Source organism: Globicephala melas, chromosome 12, assembly GCF_963455315.2.
Source record: "Globicephala melas chromosome 12, mGloMel1.2, whole genome shotgun sequence".
Classification (NCBI taxonomy): domain Eukaryota; kingdom Metazoa; phylum Chordata; class Mammalia; order Artiodactyla; family Delphinidae; genus Globicephala; species Globicephala melas.
The window spans coordinates 27,956,208-27,971,648 of record NC_083325.1 but is presented as its reverse complement, the minus strand read 5'-3'; the positions used below and the strand labels follow the sequence as shown (position 1 = coordinate 27,971,648).

Sequence of the window (15,441 nt, the reverse complement as noted above, 5' to 3'; positions counted from 1 at the left end):
GAGAGGGTGGCAGGGAGCCGGCGTGAGGGGGGCGGATGGCATTCTACCCTGCGCAGGAGATCACTGGGCTCCACCCGCACCAAGCAACAAAGGTTTTGAATAAATGCCACGTCTGTTCAAACAGTGGGCGAAGGTGTGGTTCTGCTGCCTAACAGCCTGGTGAAGGATTTGGGGGCCCTTGGGAACCTGGAGAGCAAAGGTGGAAAATAACCAGTGTCAGGAAGGAAAGGGAAACTATTCAGGGCTTAGAGAGCGGCCAGTGATCAAGAACGCTGCTTTTCTGTCCTCAGGCGCAGGCCCCACGGGCAGGCGAAGTGGATGCCCACCTGGGAGGGCTCTCGGGCTTGAAGACGCATCGCCCACACTGGTGCCTGATGCTCCACCATCAGCACCTCAGTCCCTTGGGCTGCCTTTCCGGGCATCCTCTTGAATTCCAGCCCCCCACGTTTAGCCCCTCACTCCTCAGAATGAATCTAGTTCCCAGAGATTTGCTTCCCGGACAACAGGTGCCAGAGCAGGCAGGCACCTCAGTGCTAACCTGGCACCGCCCCCTCATCATATGGGTGGAAAATTGAGGCTCAGAGATGGGGAGTGACTTATCTGAGGTCACACAACAAAGCGGGACAGAGCTGAAAGGCTACAGTGCCTCATCCTTCGGGTACCCAGGAGATGGAAGGGTTTGGGGCGGGGTGTGGTGGGGGTCAGGCACGGCTAAAGGCACACCTTCTACGTTCCTGCTCCACGTGCTTGGGTTTCCTCCTTTGGCCATGCCTCCCCACGTCAGCTGAGATCACGGGGGCCTGGGCTGAGGGGAGGGCTCCTGGCTCCTTAGTTCAGCACTGTGTGTCAGAGTTTGGGCGGCCACCCATCAGCTGGTGACTGGCACAGGGAGCCTCTTTCAGCTCCTCCCCCCTGGGATCCACGTGGCTGGCCCTGGGCTCAGGGCCGGGTGTGGGTGCTGACCTCGCCTGAACTCCTCCGGCCCTGTTCCAGGATGGAAGTGGGGGGACTTGGGGGTGGTGGGAGAGTGGGGAGTTCGGGGGGTGACAAATTTGGAGCCCGCCTGCTCCACTCCTCCCCCAAAAGCGCCTTGCTGTGTTTAAAGTTTTAATTTTTGCTAATTAATGTCAATTAATTTTGTATAATGAGTGTTTAATTTTGGGGAGTGTGTGAGCCTGGGAGCGACTGCAGTTCTGGGCTGTGAACGCTGATTAGCATCAACACCTGCTGCTTCCCCACTCCCTCCAGTGGGGGGGGGACACCAGGGTTTGGGGAGCTGGAGGGCGGCAGGGCCTAGTGGGCAGGTGGAGGAGGACCACAGATGCTCCTGGTACCCAAGCCAACACTGGGGAGCAGAGCGGTCCAGGGCGCCTGCAGCTGGGGGACAGGATTCTGCAGGTGAGGGGTGGCTTGAGGCCCTGGGGGTCTCTGAGCCTCAATCTCCTGTTTCAGTCAAGTGGGGAGGTGGAATAAACAGAGAGGAAGACTGAGATACTCTGCAGTCTTTGGAGAAGAAAAGCAGGAGACCAAATACAGTTTCGAAATGTATTTACAGCACATATGCCATCTCTGAGTAGCTCGTGTTTCCACACGACACACAGGAGCAGTGGGAACCATGCGCAGACCTTTTCGGCACCAGTTCCTCCTGTCTCCACAGCAGGCGTGCTCTCCTGTCTTACACAGGGGCTCTCAACTGGGGCCATCTTCATGAGACATTTGGCAATATTTGGAGACGTTTTTGATGATCACAACCTGGGGGACGGGGGGCTGCTACTGGCATCTAGTGTGATCTCTAGAGACCAAAGATGACTAAACATCCTACAATGCACAGGATAGCCCTCAGAACAAAGAATTTTCCAGCCCAACGTGTCAGTAGTGCTGACGTTGAAAAACCCTCGTCTTAACACACGTCCAGACTGACAGAGTTAGGAAGGTGAATCTGAGGTAAAGGAAGAGAGAATGGGAGCCTGGGTTTCAGGCCAGCTGGGCTTAGGTTCCAGTCCTGACTCTGCATCTCCCCCTCCCCGCCCTCAGAGGTGAGCTCTTGACAGCCCCAGGGCCCCCAGAGTGGCCTTGGGAAGGGGCACCTGGCCTGGGTGTTAGTGACTCGCCCTCTAGTGGTGGCAGGAATGTACTACACCCATCGCACCCCTGGGACGGCCAGGCCCTCAGTACCCAGGAGACCCAATATTAGTCTCTCTTTGGAGAGAATATTGGGGTTTTCTGCCCTGAAAGGCATCAATCTCTGCCCTCTGAGAATCCTTTCCACCACCACCACCACCACCACTCCAGGAAAGGCAAGGCCACAGGAATGTAGTCCAGGGGAGGAGCAATTGCTTAAAGCCAGGAGCCAACAGCTGACTCTGCAAACCCCACCCCCTGCCCAGCTTCCCAAGTGTAAAAGGAGGGGCTGCATTTAGTGTCTCCACGGGATCTCTGGGTACTGTCTGAGCTTACAGGATCTCCAGGTAGAGGGAAGCCAGGGGCGGCTGAGACATATCTAGCCTGACTGTGTGTGTGTGTGTGTGTGTGTGTGTGTGTATGTGATGGAGACAAAGACAGGAGAGAGCATGGTTTTCGAGGTGATGGAGCTGCCCCAGGCTCATGGTGGCATCTCTCCTGCTCTCTGAAATTTCCGAATGTGTGATGTGGCCTCAGAAGGACAGAGCAGGCCTTTGGTTCAAACACAAAACAGGGGGCTTCCCTGGTGGCACAGTGGTTGAGAGTCCGCCTGCCGATGCAGGGGACACGGGTTCGTGCCCCGGTCTGGGAAGATCCCACATGCCGCAGAGCGGCTGGGCCTGTGAGCCATGGCCGCTGAGCCTGCGCGTCCCGAGCCTGTGCTCTGCAATGGGAGAGGCCACAACAGTGAGAGGCCCGTGTACCGCAAAAAAAAAAAACAAAAAAAAAACACAAAACCACTTGAGATGAAAGACAAAGCATGAAAGGAAGTGAAAACCCAGCCTCCCTCCCCTCCTGGATGCTTTTGGGGATGACAATGTCCCCTCTCATCTGAGCTCCCTGGCTGGAAAGAAAGAGAAAACGCTGAAAGCCACCTCAGAAGATGACAACCCCAGGCTCCTCCCTTGGAACACCCACAGTTCTTACTGCTTACACAGACAACACATGCCCTGTAATCTCTTCTGTTGACTGTGTACAGTGGTTATCCATTTATTAAGCACTTGCTGTATGCACCGGTTGCTAGCCATCCCTGCCATTGAGCAATGAGACTGCCAGCCTGTTTTAGTGATTTCATTTCCATGATCTCTTCCAGAACTTTCAGTTCCGCTGTATTGCTTTCAAACCCTCCCAGGTCCTTCTCATCTCACTCCTGGACAGTCCAACTCCAGAGACATAGACACTGAGAGACTAAGTAAATGAAAAGAGAGAGAGAGACCAAACACGGGCTATGGGTCTCCTTTCTAGCACACCAGCAAGATGCATTATTGACAATATCAGCAGGTTAATTAAGCAGTCTGTTAGTGATAATGATAAGAAAGCTGGCACATTTTCAACTCAGACTGAGTTCAAGACTCAAGCATAACTGATGTTGGAGCAGTGATGCTAGGAGATGTCAGTGGATGAGAGAGAGAGAGAGGGAGAGAAAGAGAGAGAGACAGAGATTGCTTCATGCTGATGGCAAACTCAGTGTCAAGGCCTGAGGAAAATATGCTCTTGCCTGCTGCAGATGTTCTCACATCAGACACATCATGATGCAAAATCATGCAGATTGTGAAGAGCTAATGAAGCACCTGTGTGAAAAGTACAGTGTGGGGAGGAAGAAAGAGCAGTAGATAGAAAGACAAGTGTGCAAGTAAGTTCTCAAAAATATGACTACAGGGGGGCTTACCCCTTGAACTAGCACCGGAACAGAGGCATAGATCAATGGAGTTAATAGTCCAGAAACACCCCCAGCTGTAGCGGAAATGAATTTGTGTTAATGCAGTTGTATTGACTTGCAGGGAAAGGGCCATTTAAGTACGGGGTGGAGCAATGGGCTATTCATCTGGGAAAACCAAATACCGTAACTCATCTGCTCTAAGAGGCATTTACGCATATTTTAACATTATAAAAATCACCATGTGCCTTACAATGCATGTTGCAGGGGGACCTTACCTGCTCTTCATCACAACTCTCTGTGCATGGATGAACTTAGCCACGTGTAGAGGTATCTGTTCATGCAACTGTCACCTCAGCTGCCCACAGCAATCCACACAGAATTTGAACTTAAACTTAGATTCCTAATTGTTGCCTAAAACATCTTTTTAAAACTTACACTATAATGGAGCATGGACACGAAAAGTTATTGTACATGCAGAAGATCGTCTGCCAGATACCAGGCAATGCAATTAAAGGCAGCAGAAATTGCCAAACCATAGATAGCTACCCTAAAGAAATGCTTGCCCATATGCACAAAGAGACATTTACAAGGATGTTAATTATAGCACTGTTTGTAACAGCAAATAATTAGAAACAACCTAAATGTCCACCATTAGGGAACTCACGTGGGAAGATCGCCAAAACAAACTTATGTGAACAAAGTTATTGAGTATGTACAGGATGATTTACTGAACGTAAAACCCCGCAACCGGTGCACACACGTGTGTGCATAAATCCTTGGGTAATGTTCTAGAAGGGTCACACCTCACCGAGTAATCTTCTTGGGGAAGAGAACCAAATTTGGGAATTAGGGGTTATTGAAGAACTTCCACTTTTTTACCCTAAATTTTTCTATACTGTTTGCATTTTTACAATGAGAATGTAACCATGCTTTACTTGTCTAAAAGTTGAAAAGAAAATGCCAATCTTCTTGAAGTAGATCATAAAAATTTTAAAGCCAGGAGGGGTTGGTGTGACCTATTCATGGGTCCTACACTTAGGCATCTGTTTCAGAAACTTCCTGAAGAAGCTGATTAACTTCAAGAATATTTTTTTTCTTCAAGTAAAGAATAAAATGAAACCACAAGTATAACGAAGTAGGAAATGAAAATAATACCAATAATCTTTCATATGTTTTGAAATTATACTGTCAATTTAAAAGGGGCTAAAACAGTCAAGATTACAGGCAGAGATTACGAAAAGCAGTGATGGCCATGATGCTGTGTTTAACGATCAAGTCCAAAAGAGAATTGTAAAATGTGAAAAAGGCTGAGATTCAGAATCTGTGGTATTGAAAAAAGTGACTTGGAGTGAATGTGTAGTGAACATTTGTTTATTCCTTCAAATGAATGTGAAATATAGTCCTCTCCTCTTCTGAAAGGTTATTACATTAATGCCTCATAACTGAGGTATCTTAGAATTGAGAGACATGGCATTTGATACCTATTTATGAACAATATTATAAGAAATGGGAAGCTTTAAAAATATATTTATTATATATGACAAAGGGCTACAAATATTAATCTATGGAGGGTCATGGAGACTGACTCCCAATAGCTATTCTACCCCCAAAAGATTAGTCTAAACTAATTATAATAACCCCTCCCTTGCCAGTGATTGATTTAGGAAGGGACATGTAACTGATCCTAGCCAGTGAGGGATGTCTGCAGGACTTCTGGGAAAAGTCTCCTCCCACTTAAGCAGAGGTGGCAGGCAGAGCCTCCTCTCCTCTGGGCAGTGGTGGGTTTTGATCTGATGTTTGGAATTGAGGCTGCCATCTTACAACCATGAAGGGAGCAAGCCTGAAGATGAAGCCCCTAGCAGAGCATAGAGATGGAAGGAATGGCCCTGGATGCCTCACTGGAGGCTTGACCTCTGTAAAGTAATAAGAGAGGCTTTATTATTTAAGCCAGTTTGAGTTGAGGGTTTCTGTTACTTTCAGCCAAAAACAATCATAAAATGCATAAAGAGTTTTAACAATTATTAAGAAAAAGATATAGTGATCAACAGACTTAGAGAACGAACTTATGGTTACCGGGGGGAAGGATGGGGGAAGGGATAGATTGGGAGTTTGGAGTTGACATGTATACACTGCTATATTTAAAAGAGATAACCAACACCATTGTAAAGCAATTATACTCCAATAAAGATGTTAAAAAATAAAATAGATAACCAACAAGGACCTACTGTATAACACAGGGAACTCTGTTCAATATTCTGTAATAACCTAAATGGGAAAAGAACTTGAAATAGAATAGATATATGTATATGTATAACTGAATCACTATGCTGTACATCTGAAACTAACACAACATTGTCAATCAACTATACTCCAATATAGAACAAAAATTAAAGAAAAAGATACAGTGATCAAAATCACCAAAAAATATTCAAGTAAAAATTCATAAAAGAAATATTTTAAAATATTCTAAAAATCAATGAACATGAACTTATTAATAGTCAAAGACTGATATTTGAATCTAAGAAAAAAAATCAATCTGCAGGAGTTCTTTATATGTTTTGGAGACTAATCCTTATTGGTTTAATGGTTTACAAATAGCGTGTGGCTTGTTTTCTCACGGTTGATGGTGTCTTCTGTCATACAGTTTAATATACATATATTATCAAATAAGCAATCCTTTCCTCTCTGGTATATACTTTTTTTGTCATCTATCCCGGGACTTCCCTGGTGGTCCAGTGGGTAAGACTCTGTACTGCCAGTGCAGGAAGCCTGGATTCGATCCCTGGTTGGGGAACTAGATCCCGAATGCATGCCACAAGTAAGAGTCCACCTGCCGCACTAAGAAGTCCACATGCTGCAACTAAAGATCCTGCCTGCCGCAATGAAGATTCCACATGCCACAGTTCAGACTCGGCGCAGCCAAAATAAATAAATAATTAATTAAAAAAAAGAAACTCTATGTTTCTACTCCAGTGCTCATCTATATTTCCTTCTAGAAGCTTTAACATTTTACTTTACACATTTAGGTCTTCAATCTATCTGGAATTTGTTTTTGTGGACGGTATGAAAAGGAATCTATTCTCTCTCTGTCTCTTCTATTTGGAAACCCAAATGCCCAATAAAGTTAAGAAAAGATTCTCAACCATACTGGGAATTGGAAAATGCCAATTAAAAGGAGAAAAGAACCATTTCAGATAGACAAACATTTTTTAAAGATTGATAGTACCAAATGTTGAAGAGGATGTAGGGAAACAAAAATCCAAACCTTGCAAGCAGAGTAAAAGCCAGTATCCTCATTTGGTAAAGGTAGAGATGGGCATTCCAACTGACATGGTCATTCCACTTCTAGGTACAGACCCTAGACTGTTGATTCTCAACACTGGCTGCACAACTGGAACCAAATCTGAGGTAGGACCCAGATGTCTGCATTTCTTTTTAAAGCTCCCCAGGTGGTTGTTTGAAAACCTCTGGCCTGAAGAAGCTCCTACTCATGTGCACATAGACATGTGTATAAGGCTGTCTGGTGCAGTACTACGTATAATAGTGAGAAACTGGAAACAACCTAGATGTCCCCAGTTAGTCTGTGGAAGACTCACGCAGCCTACAGCAGCTGAGATGAATGCATATGTATTAACACACATAAATCTCAAAACTACAATGACGAACAAGTTTTAAAAGGATATGTACAACACAACACAGTTAATGTAAACTTAACACACAAACAATACAATTTCTGGTTTATGGTATATACACATAATATACAATATAAAAACACAAATGGGGAAGATGCAAGTCAACAGCCTTCCTCAAGAGAGAAGGAGGAAACCAGAATCAAAAAGGCAGAGGGCAAAGAAGGCTTTGGGTACATCTAATAATGTATTCTCTATTTTCTATAATATTCCATGTGTTTGAAATAATATTTCATAATCTTTAGAAAACAGCCACAGAATGAGTTACTGTGGTTGTCAAAAGGATAAGTTGGGATTTTATGACTGTCATGGAAAGACATCCAAAATTTACTGTGAGCTTAAAAAGTGATTTACAAACAGTATACACAGTATGATCTCATTTGTATTAGATATATATTTATAGAGGCATATTTATATTATAGATAGATACAATAACTAGGCAGAGATTTCTACACTTTTAGATGTTTATTTGAATTTGGAGGGTTACATGCCAAACTAATCTCTGGGGAGAGGAGGGCAATTGTTTAACTTATATCACAATCATGTATTATCAGAAAAAAAAATAGAATGATTTTTATTAAAACAAAAACAAAAACACTCTAGTGGACCCCAGGAGACCTGAGCTCCCACCTTGCCTCCAGGTTGACATTGAACAAAGTTCTCCAGATTCCACTTCCTCCCTCTCTTTTATTCTGTAGGTAACAAGTACATCGATAAACAATCCAAATCACATAAAAGGGTAAATAATAAAAAGTAAGGTTAGGATTGGGCTTCCCTGGTGGCGCAGGGGTTAAGAATCCGCCTGCCAATGCAGGGGAAACTGGTTCGAGCCCTGGTCCAGGAAGATCCCACATGCCGCAGAGCAACTAAGCCCATGCACCACAACTACTGAGCCTGCGCTCCAGAGCCCGCAAGCCACAACTACCGAAGCCTACGCGCCTGGAGCCCGTGCTTTGCAACAAAAGAAGCCACAGCAATGAGAAGTCCACGCACTGCAACAAAGAGTAGCCTCGCTCACTGCAACTAGAGAAAGCCCACGCGCAGCAACGAAGACCCAATGCAGCCAAAAATAAATAAATTAAATAAATAAATTTATTTTAAAAAAAAGTCTCCTTCCAATTTAGTTTCACTCCCCTTCCCTGAGGCAACCACTCTAGCCAGATTCTCATGTCCCTGCCAGACACGGTCTATGTATTTACAAGCTGACATGTATGTACATCATCACCTTACACACACACACACACACACACAAACACACACACACTCGAATCGCACCAGACTATATAACCCCTCTGCCTTTAGGGACGTGATGGTTATCAGATGGGGATGTACACCTTAATATTTCCGTGATTTCATGATGTTCTCCACCATTCTGCCTGAGAGGCAGTGCTATAGGGCACAGACTTTCTTTCAAATAGCTTGAGAATTTGGGGGGAGTTTCACAACCTATACTGAAGTGTCACAAACTCAGGACTGGGAATTTCTGGATTGAAAAAAATCAGCCTGTAGATGTAGGTATAGGCTGACTCTGAAGTGAGGGATCTCCGAATAAAAGATTCCTGCTAACACATTCATCTTCTGCAAAGCACCCCTTTTATCACAGCTACTCCCTAGCTGGAGATTCTTCAATGGTCCCCCATTAATCATAAGCTGAAGCTCCAACTCTCAGTGGGTATTCAAGGCCCCAACATGCCCTTTCCCCTCCCCCTTCCCCAGCAGGCCTGGCCCACCCCAACCAGGCCTGCTCCTTCCACATTTATCAGCCCTCCTCCCCTGCCTCGTGCTTCTCCACCTCCTCCGACTCTGGACTTCTCTGCCTTCTGTATTTCAGGAAGTATAAGATATCTGAATTGGAAGGCCATTCATTCAGTAAGCATTCTCTGAGGACCTACTACGTGTATGCCAGGTCCTGGGCAAGCTGCCCAGAACAGGTGAGTTGCTCACACATAAGTGCCCCTCTCAGACTTTTGGACCAGGCTACTACTCAGACACTTCCCTAACCCAGGGGTCAGGCAGCTCATTCCATTCACAGACGGTCAGTCTTTCAGAAGATCCTGCTACTCTTGTTTGGCTCCACGTATCAGTGCTAGTCTGGATGTGTGGGATCCAGAACTAAACAGACTCCTTTGTTCTGGCCACTCTATCTCTAATAATGCAGCTGAGGTCAGAGGGCGCCTCAGAGCCACACACCACACGGCAGACCTATTCCGAGCATACAGCCCACACAATCTCTGGATCGTTATCCTAAGTGCTCTGGTCAAATCAGGTCTCAGCACCTCTATACTTTTGCAGCCGCGTTTTTTGAACAGCAAGCCTTACATCAAACCTTGTGAGATCTTTTTGGATCCTGGTACATTTGCCTGTGAATTCATAATCACTGCCAGGTTGCTACCCCTGTTCCTTGAGTCTGACCCGTAGGCCTCCTCTGACCAAGGCAGCTGTAAAATAACTGAAGGGGACGAGACTGAAGGCAGAGCCCTAGGACACACCCCTGGAGACTTCCCTCTGGTTGACTTGGTCCCACTGGCCCTGTCCACCTGGAGCCTGACACACACCGGGGCCCCAGGCCAGTTCTCGGGCTGCCCCTGATTCTGGCACCCAGTCCAGCCTACCCTTCCAGATCCAACCCAGAAAGGCCGAAGAATGTGCCCAGGATGACCTGGTCATCCACCCTAGGCCTGCTGACTGAGTGAATGATAGTGATAGTGAAAACTTGTATAAGAAAACAGAACATTCAAAGAACAATTTAAAAAAAATACCAGAATAAATGTACAAGCAGCCACAGAATGTGGTCACCAGTGCCATCAGGGTAGGGTTTTACTACGGGACGCCCAATTTCAAACCATTTCTACTAAAGCATTCATTTGTTCACTGAACAAACCCACACTGAACATTGGGTGGCAAGCACAGAGGGGGGTTGGGGGTTGGTGATGAATGAGGTCTAGTCCCTGTCTTGGGGAGTTCAGAATCTGATGAGGGAGGGAGACTTGGAGACAAAATGGGTAGTTCCAGGATAGACATAGGCACACAGGGTGCTGTGGTCTAACCCTGGTTGGGGCTACCAGGGAGGGCTTCCTGGAGGAGGTGATGTCTGAAGTGAGAAACGAAGGCCTGGCAGCCAAGAGAAGGCAGAGTGTGGAACTGAGGTAGTGGGGAAGAGCAGGCACTCCAGTCAAGCGGGGCCTTGTGCAAAGGCCTGGGGCCCAGCGAGAGGGCAGGAGGGAGGTCACAACGTTGACCCTACGACCATAGTGTGATGGGCTATGAGCAAGAGCCAGGCCAGGTCCAGGAAGCAGCTTGAGGGCCTCCAGGATGGCCTAAGCGCTGTGGACGCCACATTAAGTACCACTGACCTGGACAGAAGGAGCATAAATCACGAGGCCCAGGACACAGCGGACATAGGTGCACTCTGCTGTTTTCCAACCACAGGGATGAAGGGTGGAGGAGGTGAGGCCTGGGGACTGACCCTTGAGGCTCAGGCACACTGCCGGGGCCACCTCCCAGGTGAAGAAAGCAGGGTGGATTGAGCACCAGGGGCAGAGTGGTAAAGTGAAGGGGGAATCAATGCCAGGAAGACCCATGGCCTGGGCATGAAGGAAAGCGTGGAGATGGGGCACACTGGTGTGAACGAGCAGAAGACCTCTCCCAAAGACTGCCCAGACACCCCAAGGAGCAGACTCACTTCTGGACACAGAGACTCCTTCATGGCGATGAAGTGAGCTGTGACATTTAATGTAAGGGACTGCTGCCAACAGCGCAGGGTGAAGTCACTTCCCACAAAGGGATGATGAGGCTGCCATTTCCGGTCCATGAAGGAAGGTTATTCCCTGTGCAAGGAGTTGGCCAGCGGTGCTGAAGCTCAGGCCTCCCCCGCCGGGAGCTCAGGCCCAGATGGGGCTCTTTATTAGCACACACATGGCTCGCCCTCTGCTGCACGTGGATCCAGCCAGGCAGCCTGGGGGCAACCTTCAGAGCTTCCTGTCCGGCCCTCACCGCCACATGCACAGACAGGCCTGGGTACCCAGCCGTGCCCTCAGCTCCAGCTCATAGCCCCCGCCCTGCCCATGCCTCACAAGATAAGTCTGTGCCTCTCCCTGGCGCCCCATCACGGCACCTGGGACCTGCCGCTCCATCCTGCCTGCCACTCCTCCAGCTCCCACCTCAAGGCCTCCCGAGAAGGCTGTTTGTGGAGCTTGCCTCCCCTGGAATGGACTCCGCTCATGGAGACTGGTGGCTGGACCTGGGGGCAGGGGTATTTTTCCAATGCCTCCTCGATTGACCTTTAATTACACTGTTTGCCCAGCTCCCCAAACCATTAACTTCCACCTCACAGCAACCACACATCAATTAATGGAGGGCTTGCTCGGAGCTCGAACTCCTGAACACAATTAAGCGTGACAGTCCACAAATAAGAAAGAACTGAAGAATTAATTAAGGTCTAAACAGATTAATTACCAGTCCCCAATCAATTCCAATGCCAGCACACATGCTCCTGGGCTCACCGTCTTTCCTAACATCTCCACGTATAAATAGAAACTGAGATTTCCCACATGATTGCTGTTCTAGACCAGGGCACAGCAAGGCTCTGAAACCACCTTGAGGGAGAGAATTGGCTGCAGTGAGCATCCTCGGGGCTTCCCACGTACTCAGCACACACGCATGCACACACATCAGTCGCACACACGTGCACACAGCCCCAGCTGAAAAGCCAGGGGCCGACTGGTGGAGTGCTCCTGGTGGGTGCCGAGCCCCAGCTGCCCCTGGGCCACATCCCTCAGCTAGTTTCTCCCTGCAGGGGTGAAGGAGGTATCCAGGTGAACTTGAAGCAGCCCTGGCCTGAGCCTGGGAGGCCTGGGCTTTGGCCAGCTAAGGGTAACTTTCAGCAAGCCTGAATTTGTCTGTTCTTCTGTAAAACGGGGATGGCTCACTCTGCCAGAGGGTCCTCCCAGAGAGAGAATGAGGAGAACTGAGGGGGAAGAGAGGCCTGCCGGAGGAGACACGGAGAGCCGTGGGCCGCTGACGCACCGGGCTCTGCAAACCCGCGGGAGGCCCGCAGCCACTCTCACAGAGGCCCCCGTTGGAAAGGGCTGAAACAGGGTCTGGTCTGAGGCCAGAGAGCGGGCGGAGTGGCCGAATCAGGTGCAGGAATCAGGCATCCTGTGCCCAGAAGTCTCGAGCCTCTCTCTTGGGCAGCAGTGGGGCACCTCCCGGACTTCAAGCTAGAGCAGGACAGGACAGAGCAGCGGGAAGAAGTAGCTGACCCCAGAAGCCTCCTTGTTCCCCAGATCCTGAGCGCCAGCCCGCCCAGGGGAGAGGGCGGAGGGGTGTGGCCGCTGAGCACAGGGCACACGGGCCCTTCCAGGACCTGCTCTTCCCTGAACTGAAGACCCCCTTCTGCTCCACCCCCCCACCCCCACCCCCAACTACCAGGGCTTCATCTGATCACTTGCACTTGCATCAACCTGCTCCCCGTGTGCACTCAGGGCTCCGTGAGTCCTGTCTCTCCATCAGGCCAGGGGGCCAGAGGGCCAAAGGACCCTCTACAAGGTAAGGCAAGTCCTGAGCAGGCTTCTCAGTGGCCTTAATGGTGGCCTGGTGCAGTCTGGTCTCGCCTGCCATGGGAAGCAGAGGTGGACACCTGGAGGGACCTAGGCCCTGCCAGTGTGCTGTTGGGCCAACAGATGCTCTGTCGGCTGGAGGCCCTGGGGGATAAGGTGCAGAGAGGCCAAGTGCAGGGACTAGTCAGTGGCCTGAGAGGACCAGGGGGCTTTTAAGCCCCTGGGGGGTGAGGTGCATGCCTGTTCCCCCTGTACACCACTGTGTCGGTGTCCAGCCAGGGGGTTGGCAAGTGCCCATTTGCAGGTGGGCCTGGGATGGACACTGGGGGCCAGAGAGATGGAAGCCCGCATGTGGAGGAGGAGAGACAGGGGCAGTGGGTGGAAGGCAGGCAGGCACACAGCCAGGACTTGGGCAGTGGGCCTGAGGAAGCAGCCAGAAAGGGCCTACTGCTCTCAGGATCCTGGCGAGCAAGGACAGTCAGGGCTGCAAACCACACCATGTATACCCTGAGCAACTGTCTAGGGATATGCAGGATTGCAAGACCCTCCATAATGGCTGGACCAGCGTGAGGGGCTGCAGCTCCTCCCTGACAAGAAAACAGGAGAGGAATCGACTGGAGCCCAAAGAGGGACAGGTCAGAAAGTCTCAGGTGGCGGGGGCGGGGGGGGGGGCAGAATGGGTCAAACCTGAAAGCAGGGGCCCTCCTCCTGAGAGAGCCCCCAGAGAGGTTAAGACCACTTTCAAGGTCACACAGCAAGACGTCTGGCCAAGCAAGGCTGGAATGGTACCCTGGTGGAGTCCTTATCTGAATTTGGTTCAAGGACAGATTACATCTCAGCTGAGACCAAAATCCAGTCTAGTGCAGCTGAGAGCTGCCCCCTCCTCAGGCTGCATCTGACCCTCCAGCTCAGGATGGCTAGGAACGCAAGATCGGCAGCTGTGTTCACTCAATTAGGCCCCTTAACAAAGTCAGATCTAAAGAGTTATTCCATTAATGGCCCACACCAGAAATAGCTGAGTTCATTAGAAGTGTGGAGTTGCTATAGCAATTATCTGGGTTGACTGAGGATCAGCCAGGTGGTTGGTCCTGGGAGTTCATTAGCCTCTGGGCCCACGAGGAGGTGGGGCTGCTCAATAATGATCTCCCACCTACTCACAGGGGCTTTTCAGGTGCTTCAAAGCACTTTCCTAGGAATGGAACTGGTCTGTGGTCTCATTTGATCCTCAGCTCAAGGCTGTAGGAAGGTAGGTACTGGTGCCCCCATTTTACAGATGGGGAAGCTGAGCCCTGGAGATGAAGAACAGGGTTGGGACCATGAGCTTGGGTCTCATGCCTGGCTCTTCAGGCTGAGCCTTGGTACCAGGGAGGTAATGGGACCTCATGCCCCTCCTGGGCCTGCTCCAGCTTTGTCTTCTGGCATGAGATGGGGAACTCAGTGTCATGGTTCAAGCACTTGCTTCTCCTCTTTTTTTTTTTTTTTTTTTTTGCGGTACGCGGGCCTCTCACTGTTGTGGCCTCTCCCGTTGCAGAGCACAGGCTCCGGACATGCAGGCCCAGCGGCCATGGCTCACGGGCCCAGCCGCTACGCGGCATGTGGGATCCTCCCGGACCGGGGCACGAACCCGCGTCCCCTGCATCGGCAGGCGGACTCGCTACCAGTGCGCCACCACGGAAGCCCTCTCCTTCTCTTTTGATGACTAATGGTGGTCAGCCTTGTGTTTCTTTCAGTGTCAGTGTTGTGTATTTCTTTTTAGTTTTTAAAAAAATTTTCATGGCTTCCCTGGTGGCGCAGTGGTTGAGAGTCCGCCTGCCGATGCAGGGGACATGGGTTTATGCCCCAGTCTGGGAAGATCCCACATGCCGCTGAGCGGCTGGGCCCGTGAGCCCTGGCCGCTGAGCCTGCACATCCAGAGCCTGTGCTCCGCAACAGGAGAGGCCACAACAGTGAGAGGCCCGCGTACCACAAAAAAAAAAAAAAAAAAAAAAAAAAAATTATTTTCATTGTTGTGCCCTTTCTCCAAATAAGGTGTAGGCTTCTTAAGGGCCAGGTTGGGCTTTGTAGGATCTCAGGGCCCAGGCCTGGGACACTTATTGTAAGCTCAGGGCTCCAAGACCAGCAAAGACTCTGCTGAAAGCAGGCGAAAGCCCCTACAAACACACACACACACACACACACACACGTGCACGCACAGTTACCTGAATATGATTGGAGACCCCTGAAACGTAAAGGGCCCACCACACAAGGGTTTGGAGCACCAGACTAGCGGGAGGCTTAAACCTTCCTGTGTGTCAGGAACCCCTGTGGCAGGCTGGTGAGGCCTTATGCGACCCTCCCCAAATAATGTCTCTAA

General features: G+C 49.5%; 1 protein-coding gene across 5 annotated transcripts in view; it reads right to left on the bottom strand.

Annotated features, from left to right (window-relative positions):
* SFXN5 (sideroflexin 5) overlaps positions 1-15,441 on the bottom strand; it is a 116,547-nt gene that overhangs the window by 27,009 nt on the left and 74,097 nt on the right. The window lies entirely within an intron of this gene.